General features: G+C 47.5%; 1 long non-coding RNA gene across 1 annotated transcript; it reads left to right on the top strand.

The window, feature by feature from the left end:
• Positions 1-1066: 1066 nt before the first annotated feature.
• LOC130706502 (uncharacterized) lies at positions 1067-7943 on the top strand. The gene is made up of 3 exons (XR_009006735.1): positions 1067-1153; positions 2777-2878; positions 7447-7943. It is a non-coding gene; the product is annotated as an uncharacterized LOC130706502 (long non-coding RNA).
• The last annotated feature ends 1712 nt before the right edge of the window (positions 7944-9655 follow it).

The raw sequence follows: 9655 nt of genomic DNA, 5'->3' as shown, positions 1-9655 counted from the left end.
CTGTGTGGGAATCTCTCCGCTTTGCCCTCCGCACCCCTGTGGCTGTGCTCTCCTCCGTGGCTCCGAAGCTTCCCCCCTCCGCTGCCCGCAGTCTCCGCCCGCGAAGGGGCTTCCTAGTGTGGAAACCTTTCCTCCTTCATAGCTCCCTCCCACTGGTGCGCGTCCCATCCCTATTCTTTTGCCTCTGTTTTTTCCTTTTTCTTTTGCCCTACCCAGGTACGTGGGGAGTTTCTTGCCTTTTGGGAGGTCTGAGGTCTTCTGCCAGCGTTCAGTAGGTGTTCTGTAGGAGTTGTTCCACATGTAGATGTATTTCTGATGTATGTGTTGGGAGGAAGGTGATCATCTCCACGTCTTACTCTTCTGCCATCTTGAAGGTCCTCTCGTATTTAGTAATTTAAATTCTTATCTTCATGCAATATTTGTGAGCCAAGCCATTGAGTTTCATCTGCCTATGTGAGAACTGTATTTTGTTTTTCCCTTCCTAGAGAGACAAACAGAGGAACCTAACAACAAACCCAAATTGGTTTACTGGGAAAGGACAGGAAAATAAATGGAGCTGCTGGCCAGAATGTGTCGCCACCCAAGAAGGGCCCTGCTCCCAAGAAAGGCTTTATTTCCAGGCAAACTGTCCTGGATCTATACAGCCCACAGGCCCCCTCCCAAGCCATGATTTCCTGTCAGCAGCTGGTGAGATGGAATTTTCATGGCTGCCTGTGCCATCCCTTGAGTCACTCTCACCCAACACAGGACACCACCTGGTTAAAACAGCTGAAACCCCAAGCTGGCTTCCTTTTTTTAATACGCAGACTGTTTCTTCAATCTGTTTCAGCTTGAAAATTTCCTTTGAGTTTAAAAAACAAAAAATCACAGGTGACAGCAGAGGGCACCCTTCCCTCTGTTATGCCGTTGACACACTCGCCACCTCTGAGAAGCAATTTTGAACTTGTGTTTGTTTTTCTCCGTTCCTCGGGGTTGACAATGGACACACATTCCGGCTTGAGCTGACACGCCCATTACTGGTTTGTCATCTCCTTCTCTTTTCCCACTGCCCCTTTTTTTCCCAGCTGGGTGATCTCATATTTGGAGAAACACAGAGCAGAAAGGCATGGTGGCCGGCAGCAGCCTTGCTGGAGGACTACCTGAGCAGAGGAAGGTATGTTTTCTGTAGAGCTTCCACTGCTCCAGAATGAGCTAGAAGTCCTGCTTCTCTATGGAGGCTGAGCTGTGCGGTTGAGATCTGTGTTGGGTGCACCCCGCCCCCATCACCTAAGGGAAAGCACACAGGAAACTGTAAAATCCAGAACATTCCTGCTCTTACCCTCCACTCCCCATCTGTTCCTGCTGTCTGCATGCCACAATAAATGTCACACAGCACATGTCGGGGTCAGAACGAGGGACACTTGAGAAGAAGCAACTTGAGAATTGGTGGTGGATGTAACTCACAGACTCTCCCCCAACAGAATAGCTGTCCCCGCAGCAGCTGGGAAATGCAGACAGCATTATGGCTAGAAGGAAAATGGGAGAAATCACTACAGAAAAGGGAAGATTTGACATATTTTCCTAGACCTTTACAAAGAAATGGGTAGGAAAATATTTATTCCTTGGATCGGGCAGTTTTCTATATTTACTCTAGATAAAATGCCCGCTTCCTTTACCTGATCCTCTTTATTTCTGTGTTATTGTCATTTTGATCTGGACTTCTCAGTCTGCCCTACTCCCCCTACGAAGAGGGCTACAGGATTCCCAAATAAGGCAATAGGTTCCTGCCTGTCACTGCCTGTGATCACGGCTGGGCTATGTGTCAGGGAACCAAGGAAACAGAAAAACCACAACCTTTTTTGGAAAGCCTCCTGCCTTTCTGCATGGAGAAATGTGAGGATTGCTTCGGTGACTCATCCCGTCAAGGTTGAGAGGAGGGTGAATTTTACCTTACATGTCTTTCAACTTATAGGTTTAGTGGTGAAAGTTGCCAATCAAAGCAGGGTGTGTATTTACCACCATTCATTTAGAATGCTTCCTTTAATTTGTGGAGATGACACGTGAGAAGTATCTCCTGTCGGCATCCTCTCCCAGTGGACTGCCTGGTATTCTCTTTCTTATATTGACATCATCTGCTAACCAAAGATGAATGTCCCTGGGCAGTGGCAATGTCCTAAATGAGAATCATCATCTATGCAATCTCCTACTTCAAAACGTTTTCCTAAAAATGCTAGTAGCCCTTCCTAAAAACTCTTGCCCTAAACTTGTTCAGATGCCCATGGCAGTTGACAAGTTGATCAGGTCCTGGTAGGAGTTGTGGGGCAGCACAATCTATTTAGGGTGCATGCGTGTAGTATAGATCTTATAAGGTACAAGCTGACTGATGCAACATATAAAGGAAAATCCGTAACATATTAGGAGGTTTTTGGAAACCACAGCTAAGATGAATTCTGGGCTCTGAATGGATTGTTAACATATGCTAGGCTTGCCCCAAACTTCTGCAGCTCTTTCTAAAACCATATTTTTAACTTTGCTGCCAAGGACCAATTACTCATAGGGCACTGCTCCTTTTCTCCCTCTCTTGCTCTCCAGCAATTTTTCTTCAGACTAGATTATAATCGGTTTAAAGATAAGACCAGATTTGTATTTCCTTGATTCCCATTCAGTGTCCAGCACCTCCCGATTATGGATGCTCAATTAACAAGTGTTGAAAGAATATTATTAGAAGAACTACCCTTCACTCTTTGCTCTCAGCAAAGGAGAAATGAATTGCTATATTTTTTTCTTTGCCTTACAGAAATTAGAAGGGGGTGGGAGCCTTGCCTAAGAATTTGTTCCAGTCCGAGGTAAAGAGAAGTATCTGCTTCAAGTCTTGAGCCAAGCCTTTGTATAGCTAAAGGTAAGAATGAAGGGTACATGGCACTGCCGTTTGAAGTGGTGCTATCCTAGGTTCTGTTTACTAGGTACTAAGATGTCCCTAGCAATAGTCTAGAAGCAGGAGGACGAGAAAAGAGAACTGGCTTTCTGAACAAAAATAAGACAACTTGCCATTTCCATTGTGGATTGAGACTCCCCAGTCCCCAAGAATCCCCAGCTATCCTTTGGAAGGGCGCGTGTGTGCACGCGTGTACACACGTGCACGTGTGTGCGCGTCTATGCACGTCCATCAGGCAGGAGTCACTCAAAGGAAACTGAAAGGCTGCAGGAGGAATGGGGGAGTCTCTTCACTTCCACTGGCAGGGATCTCAGTGTATTCAGAATAATTCAGACTGTGGCTTCTCCACTCTGAATTTTTCTGTGAATTATTATGTCCTGAGAGTTACCATGGTAGAGAAAGGACCTCGCGTGAGCATAGCTAACGGTCAGTAGGGGAGAGAGCTTTTCCTAAAGAGACTGGAACTAGTAAGAATGGGTTCTGTCTTGGAGAGAAGCAAGGTTGAGATCTTGGCTTGTAATAACAACAATTCCTAGTGTTCATTAAGGGATTACTATCTGCCTAATCTATTACTTAGCTCCTGCTAGGCACTCTGATGCTTATTTATATCGCAGCCACCCTCTGAGGAAGACACTATTACTGCCCTTGATTTACAGATGGGAAAACTGGGGCACAGAGAATGCAACTACCTTGCCCAAGGTCACACAGGAATGATTTGGGCTCGGGCATTCCAGTGGTGCCAGAACACACACACACATAACTGCCATGCTGCCTGCCCCTCCCACGCTCGGGGGCACTTGGGGTAAAAGTGTGACGTTATTCCTCACGGCTTTGTTAAACTCTGGGAACAGTCTGATGTAGAATCCTAGCTGAAGCTATTTCTATGTTGCCATTTTTCGACGTTTCCGTGAAGGCTGCCAGCACGTACACAGCTGTGTGTCAGTGTTGTGAGAGATGATGGATAGGGTGGAGTTGGAGAGCTTGGCTTTCCCTGAAGCCACTGTAGTGAGGGGGAATGCTGTCTCTTATTCTCGGTGCTCAAGAGCAGTAAAGGCGGAGCTGGGACTGGTGGGGGGAAGTGGCTGCGATGCGGATGGACACAGGAGGGAAGGGAGGTGCTCTACCTAGAGGAAGGGGACCTGGGGTGGGGGGGCGGTGTGTGCACAGAAATAATCCTCACAGCTAACAAACCCCGAACATCTGAGCAAGGTCTACGGGAGGCAACGGGACTTCTGTTGTAGCAAGAATAGTATGGCTTCCTCATCTGAAAGAGACAGATAGACAAATAGAGAGGAGGACAGAGAAAAGTAAAAAGTGGTATTAAAACTCCCTAAGAGTTTCAAAACCGAGTAAGCATGACTTGGCAGCTCTAATAACTTACTGCATTCAATTTGCAATTTCCATGTGTTGTGAAATTGCCAAAAAGCAGCAGACATAGGTCCTATTTAGTCCCCCTACCCGATTCACAACGTCTAGTCAAGTGCATTTCTTAAATGTCTTCCTGCTTTAGTTATTACAATTTGGTGCTCTGCAAAGTGGCTGGCTTAGTTCAGTCGGGCTGCTTTAACAAAAATACCATAGGCTGGGTGGCTCAAACAACAAACACTATTTCTCATAGTCCTGGAGGCTGGGAAGTCCAAGATCAAGGCACTGGCAAATTTGTGTCTGGTGAGGACCCTCTTCTTGGTTTGTAGATGACTGTCTTCTCACCGTGCTCTCACATGGTGGAAGGAATGAGAGAGCTCTCTGGGGTGTCTTCTTATAAGGGCACTGATCCCATTCATGTGGGCTCCACTCTCATAACCTAACCACCCATTAAAGGCCTCACTTCCTAATGCCATCACCCTGGGGGTTAGGATTTCAACATATGACTTTTGGGGAGACACAAACATTCAGTCCATAGCAGGGGCCCTGAAGGGTTGGAGGACTCTGGCTGAGGGAGGCTGGGATGTGGGTTCATGTGTGGAGACTAGAGACTAGTGGATGACATGGAGTTGGGACTCTGCCCACATCCCTTGGGACCTGTACTTTCGCAGTCTCCCCACCTTGGTTTGGGTTTCCTCAGAAGCAGACCCTGAGACGAGGATTGGAATGCAAGTAATTTGGGGGTGGGGAGTAACTGCAGGAAGCCCTGGGTTAGGTGTGGAGAAGTGAGACAGGTAAGGGAAGGAGGCCAATAAAAAGAGCTTTATCCAGCAGAGTCCGTGGTGGGCAACAGGAGCTCAGTCTCACTGGGGAACTGGGGTGCCAGTGGAGAATATGCATCTCAGACTTCTCTCTCCTAAAGGTTTTGGGAGGTTGGTCGTTGTTGAGGGCTCCTTCTGGAGCGGGGGTACTTCTCTGCTGTGGGCAGGGAAGGCTTGGGCCACCAAAGACAGCCAAAAGGCCAAGAGCTGAGATGCTGGCATTTGGAAGTCAGGCCAGAGTGCACTAGGGGTATGCGCTGGGCCCCAGCTTCACCTCGTATTTCCTCCTCAGCCCTGTGACCAGGAACCCTCACATGTCCCCAGCTTGTCAGCCCAGGCCTGAGGCTGTGGTCGAGAAGAGGCAGAAGCTGGCTGTGTCCTGCGCTCACAACCTGCTGCCCTCTGATGGCCCGTTGAAGCAATGGTGTACATAGTCATGTGCTTCTCAGGTTAGCCAAGAAAGGCTGTTTCCTAAAGTTTCCCAGACATTGGGAAAAGAATTCTTTTCTTTTAGCTTAAGCATCTTAGCTTGGGACTAGGATGAATAGACTTTGGAGAGCTGGGCTCAGAGCCTATCAGCCATGAATCATTGTTCCAATGGAATTGTGCTTCTGGAATTCTTAAAACATTAACACAAGGTTTTGGAACACAATCTCTCTGTGAGTTGGGTGTGGCGTTGGTTCTGCCTGTGCCCTGGGGTACGTGCATCCAGGATGTCCTCTTTATTATTACGGTGGCCCTTTGGTTGTCTGTATTTGGATAAATGCGGTGGAGCGAAGGATACAATGCTTTAGAATTCGTAGCATCGGTTCCAAGATTTTCTGAGAGCACCTGTTCCCTGCCACTGATTCAGGGGAGCCAACTTGTCATCCTAATGTGTTTCATGTTCTTGGAGTGTTCTGGACAGAGGGCCAAGCTTCTCGTTAATCTGGGTCATGTTGTTGTCGGGCAGTGGTGACGTACTGTGGGCGTGTGTGTTCTTGCCCAGGCGAAAGGACGGGTGCGACTGAGCTGTTGGGTTGATTTCTTTGGCTCTTTCTTGGTGTTGTCAAGAGGGCAGACCCCTTAGAAAACTGACATATAACTTCAAGAGGCAGATTGAAGGTGAAGAAAGTACAGAAAGCACAAAAATTATGCGACGGATGCTGTAAAGTCAAATGAATAGGACAATTATATAAGAAACGGGGCCAAAGCAAACTCAGGAACTCTCAGCCCGCTTCTTACTTGCCGTGTCCTGGAAGTTTGAATACGTAAACAAAGGAAAGCGTGAAACAAGCCACACTCAGATCTGACCACAGAGCTATAGATAAAATGAGGGAGTCCAACTGCCCAGGAAATCTGTTTCCCTCTCTGCTCCTGTTCATTTAAATGTAATTCTTAGTCACTCTTGTGAGATAATTTTAAAGATAGGAGATCTGCAAGGCATTGGCAGGCTACTTCTTGACAAGCTAAAACTGTTAGACATTGATTGTTCCAATGAGGGGGAGAAAACCAACAGAGGCTTCTAGGCTACGTGGCAAATGCAACCTTCCTGGCATATTACTCTTCCTATCATCATTCTTGCTCACCAATTCCAAGATCTGATGGGTAAGATTCATTTTTAGGACACGAAGGAGTCTTCTGATGTGTTCCAGAATGTTCTCTTAACAGGGGTCGGCAAACTTTTTCAGTAAATATTTTGGGCTTTGCGGGCATGCAGTCTCCCTGTCAACTACTCAGCTCTGCGCAACAGACACAGAGAATACGTAAACAAATCGGCATGTCTAGGTTCCACTAAAACTTTACCTACAAAAACAGGTGGCGGGCTGGATTTAGTCGCCCTATAGTTTGCCGCCCCCCTTCTTCACATCTTGAACTGAATGATGGTTTCATAATTGCAGTCAGTCCTGCATATCCACAGGGTTCACATCCACGGATCCAACCAACTGCAGATTGAAAATATTTTTTAAAAATTCCAGAAAGTTCCAAAAAGCAAAACTTGAATTTGCTGGGCAATGGCAACTATTGACATGACATTTACATTGTATTTATAACCATTTACATAGCATTTACATTGTATTAGGTATAAGTAATCTAGAGATGATTTAAAGTATGTGGGAATGTACAGAAGTTATAGGCAAATATGCCATTTTATGTAAAGGACTTGAGCAGCCACAGATTTTGGTTTCTGTATGGGGTCCTGGAACCAGTCCCCCATGGATACCACGGGACAACTGTATATGTGTATGGAAAATTTCATTAAGCCATGGTACACTTAAGATTTTACGCATTTATACAAATGTTATGCGCCTCCATTCTTTTTTAAAAAGTGAGATAAGCTTCTTTCTTTCCTCTTCCCTTTCCGAGCTGCCCCAGCATCCTGCCACCCCTACACCTCTTTTAGTAGCCCTTCTGAACACTTCAGAGAGAAAGACTCCAGGAATCTGCCGTGAGGCTGACAGAGTCTTGGTGCTCCGGCCGGGTGTCAGGCCTGAGCCTCTGAGGTGGGAGAGCCAAGTTCGGGACATTGGTCCACCAGAGACCTCCCGACTCCACGTAATATCAAACGGCGAAAGCTCTCCCAGAGATCTCCATCTCAACGCTAAGACCCAGCTCCACTCAAGGACCAGCAAGCTCCAGTGCTGGACACCCCATGCCAAACAACTAGCAAGACAAAAACACAACCCCACCCATGAGCAGAGAGGCTGCCTAAAATCATACTAAGGTCACTGACACCCCAATACACACCACCGGACGCGGTCCTGCCCACCAGAAAGACAAGGTCCAGCCTCATCCACCAGCACACAGGCACCAGTCCCCTCCACTATAGGAATTAAAATAATAACCTGATCAGCTCGGTGCTTTGTGACCATCTAGAGGGGTGGGATAGGGAGGGTGGGAGGGAGATGCAAGAGGGAGGAGATATGGGGATATATGTATATGTATAGCTGATTCACTTTGTTATAAAGCAGAAACTAACACACCATTGTAAAGCAATTATACTCCAATAAAGATGTTAAAAGAAAATGAGATAAAACTTTCCTTTTTAATCGGCATAGTGTCACAGATCATCTGGTGGATCCTTTTTAAACCGGTGTCTGGGCATTCTCTGGCGGTCCAGTGGTTAGGACTCTGCGATCTCACTGCTGAGGGCCCGGGTTCAATCCCTGGTCAGGGAACTAAAATCCCACAAGCTGCGCAGCGCGGCCAAAAAACAAACAAACAAAAACTGGTGTCCGCCCCAGACGGGACACTGATTCAGCAACTTGTAACAGGAAGCCACACAGCAGTGGCTGAAAGGGTTGATTTCTCTCTTTCCCAGCAGCTCTGCACCTTAGGGATCCTCCTTAGGGAGCCTCCTTCTCCCAGTGGCTCTGTGACCTTTGTTTGTCACCTGTGCCTGCGTGGGAGACGGAAAGGCGGGGGGTACAGCCTTTCTCTTTTAAGGCACGTGGTCTCTTCTCTCGTGCCACTGGCCAGAATTTAGCCTCTTGGCCATATCTAGCTCTGAAGAAACCTGGATTTTTAGTCTTCATTTGATTCACGGCTGCCCAGAATAAAAACCGGCATTTTGTTATTCTGGAAGAAAGGAAGAACAGATATTGGATGTCAACCGGCAATCTGACCTTCGTCTGCCAGGGAGTGTGGTGCCTATTTCCCCCACGGCTTTCACAAGGCAGTTATCTGGGTGTCCATGCTAGTCATGAGAACATCTTACTCCAGTCCCCAGGCAAGGACTGGCCTCCTCGCGATCACGGGGAACTACTGGCTCTGTAGAAAGGCAGACGGAAGCCTGAGAGGCGCAGGTGGTGAAGCCTATGCGCAGGACATCTCTGCTCTGCAGCCTGGACGCCAGGCTTGCGGGGAGCCAGCAGGGGATGGCAGGGTCCCTGGGCCGCTGGGGAGAAGGCCTGGGCCCCAGGCCTCAACGTGCTGGTAATTACAGTGAGTCTCGGGTTCTCAGCTGTTATATGCTGATTAGTCCCACATTCTTACATTCATAGCTGAAGTTATTTTTGGATCTCTCCCCTTGGAGTCTTGCAAGCTGCTCTAAGTCCACATGTCAAAACAGAATTTACTACGTACTTTCCAAATGGGCTCTGGTCTAGTGCCCGTTCTAACTCATTATTCTGAAATGCATGCAGTTAGAGTATTTAAAGTGTCTCTGGGCCTGGCTTTTGCTGTTGCCTCTGCCTGGAAACCCTTTTCTTCCTTATTTTTGGGGTTAATCCGGTCTTTCTTCCAAATAGGAGTCACCTCCTCCATGAAGTCTTCTCTGATACCCTTTCTTCCCCTCATTGGGCTAAGGGCCCCTTCTCTCTGCTGCCGAGCTCTCCTGGACACGTTGCATTGGCCTCACAGTGTGGATACCGTGCCCCTCTCTGTCTCCTCCTCTTGGGGAGCAACTTGAACGATCGCTTTCGTAATTCCCACTGTACCTCTGGTGCCGGGCACCGTGCCTGGTACATGGTAGGTGACGATGAACATTGGTTGCTCTTGAGTTATCTGTCAATATGAGGAGACTTGGTGACTTTCCAGGGATGCTTCCAATTGTAAAATGTTAGGACTCACAACG

Source organism: Balaenoptera acutorostrata, chromosome X (genome assembly GCF_949987535.1).
Source record: "Balaenoptera acutorostrata chromosome X, mBalAcu1.1, whole genome shotgun sequence".
Taxonomy (NCBI): Eukaryota; Metazoa; Chordata; class Mammalia; order Artiodactyla; family Balaenopteridae; genus Balaenoptera; species Balaenoptera acutorostrata.
This window is presented reverse-complemented; position numbering and strand designations above follow the sequence as displayed.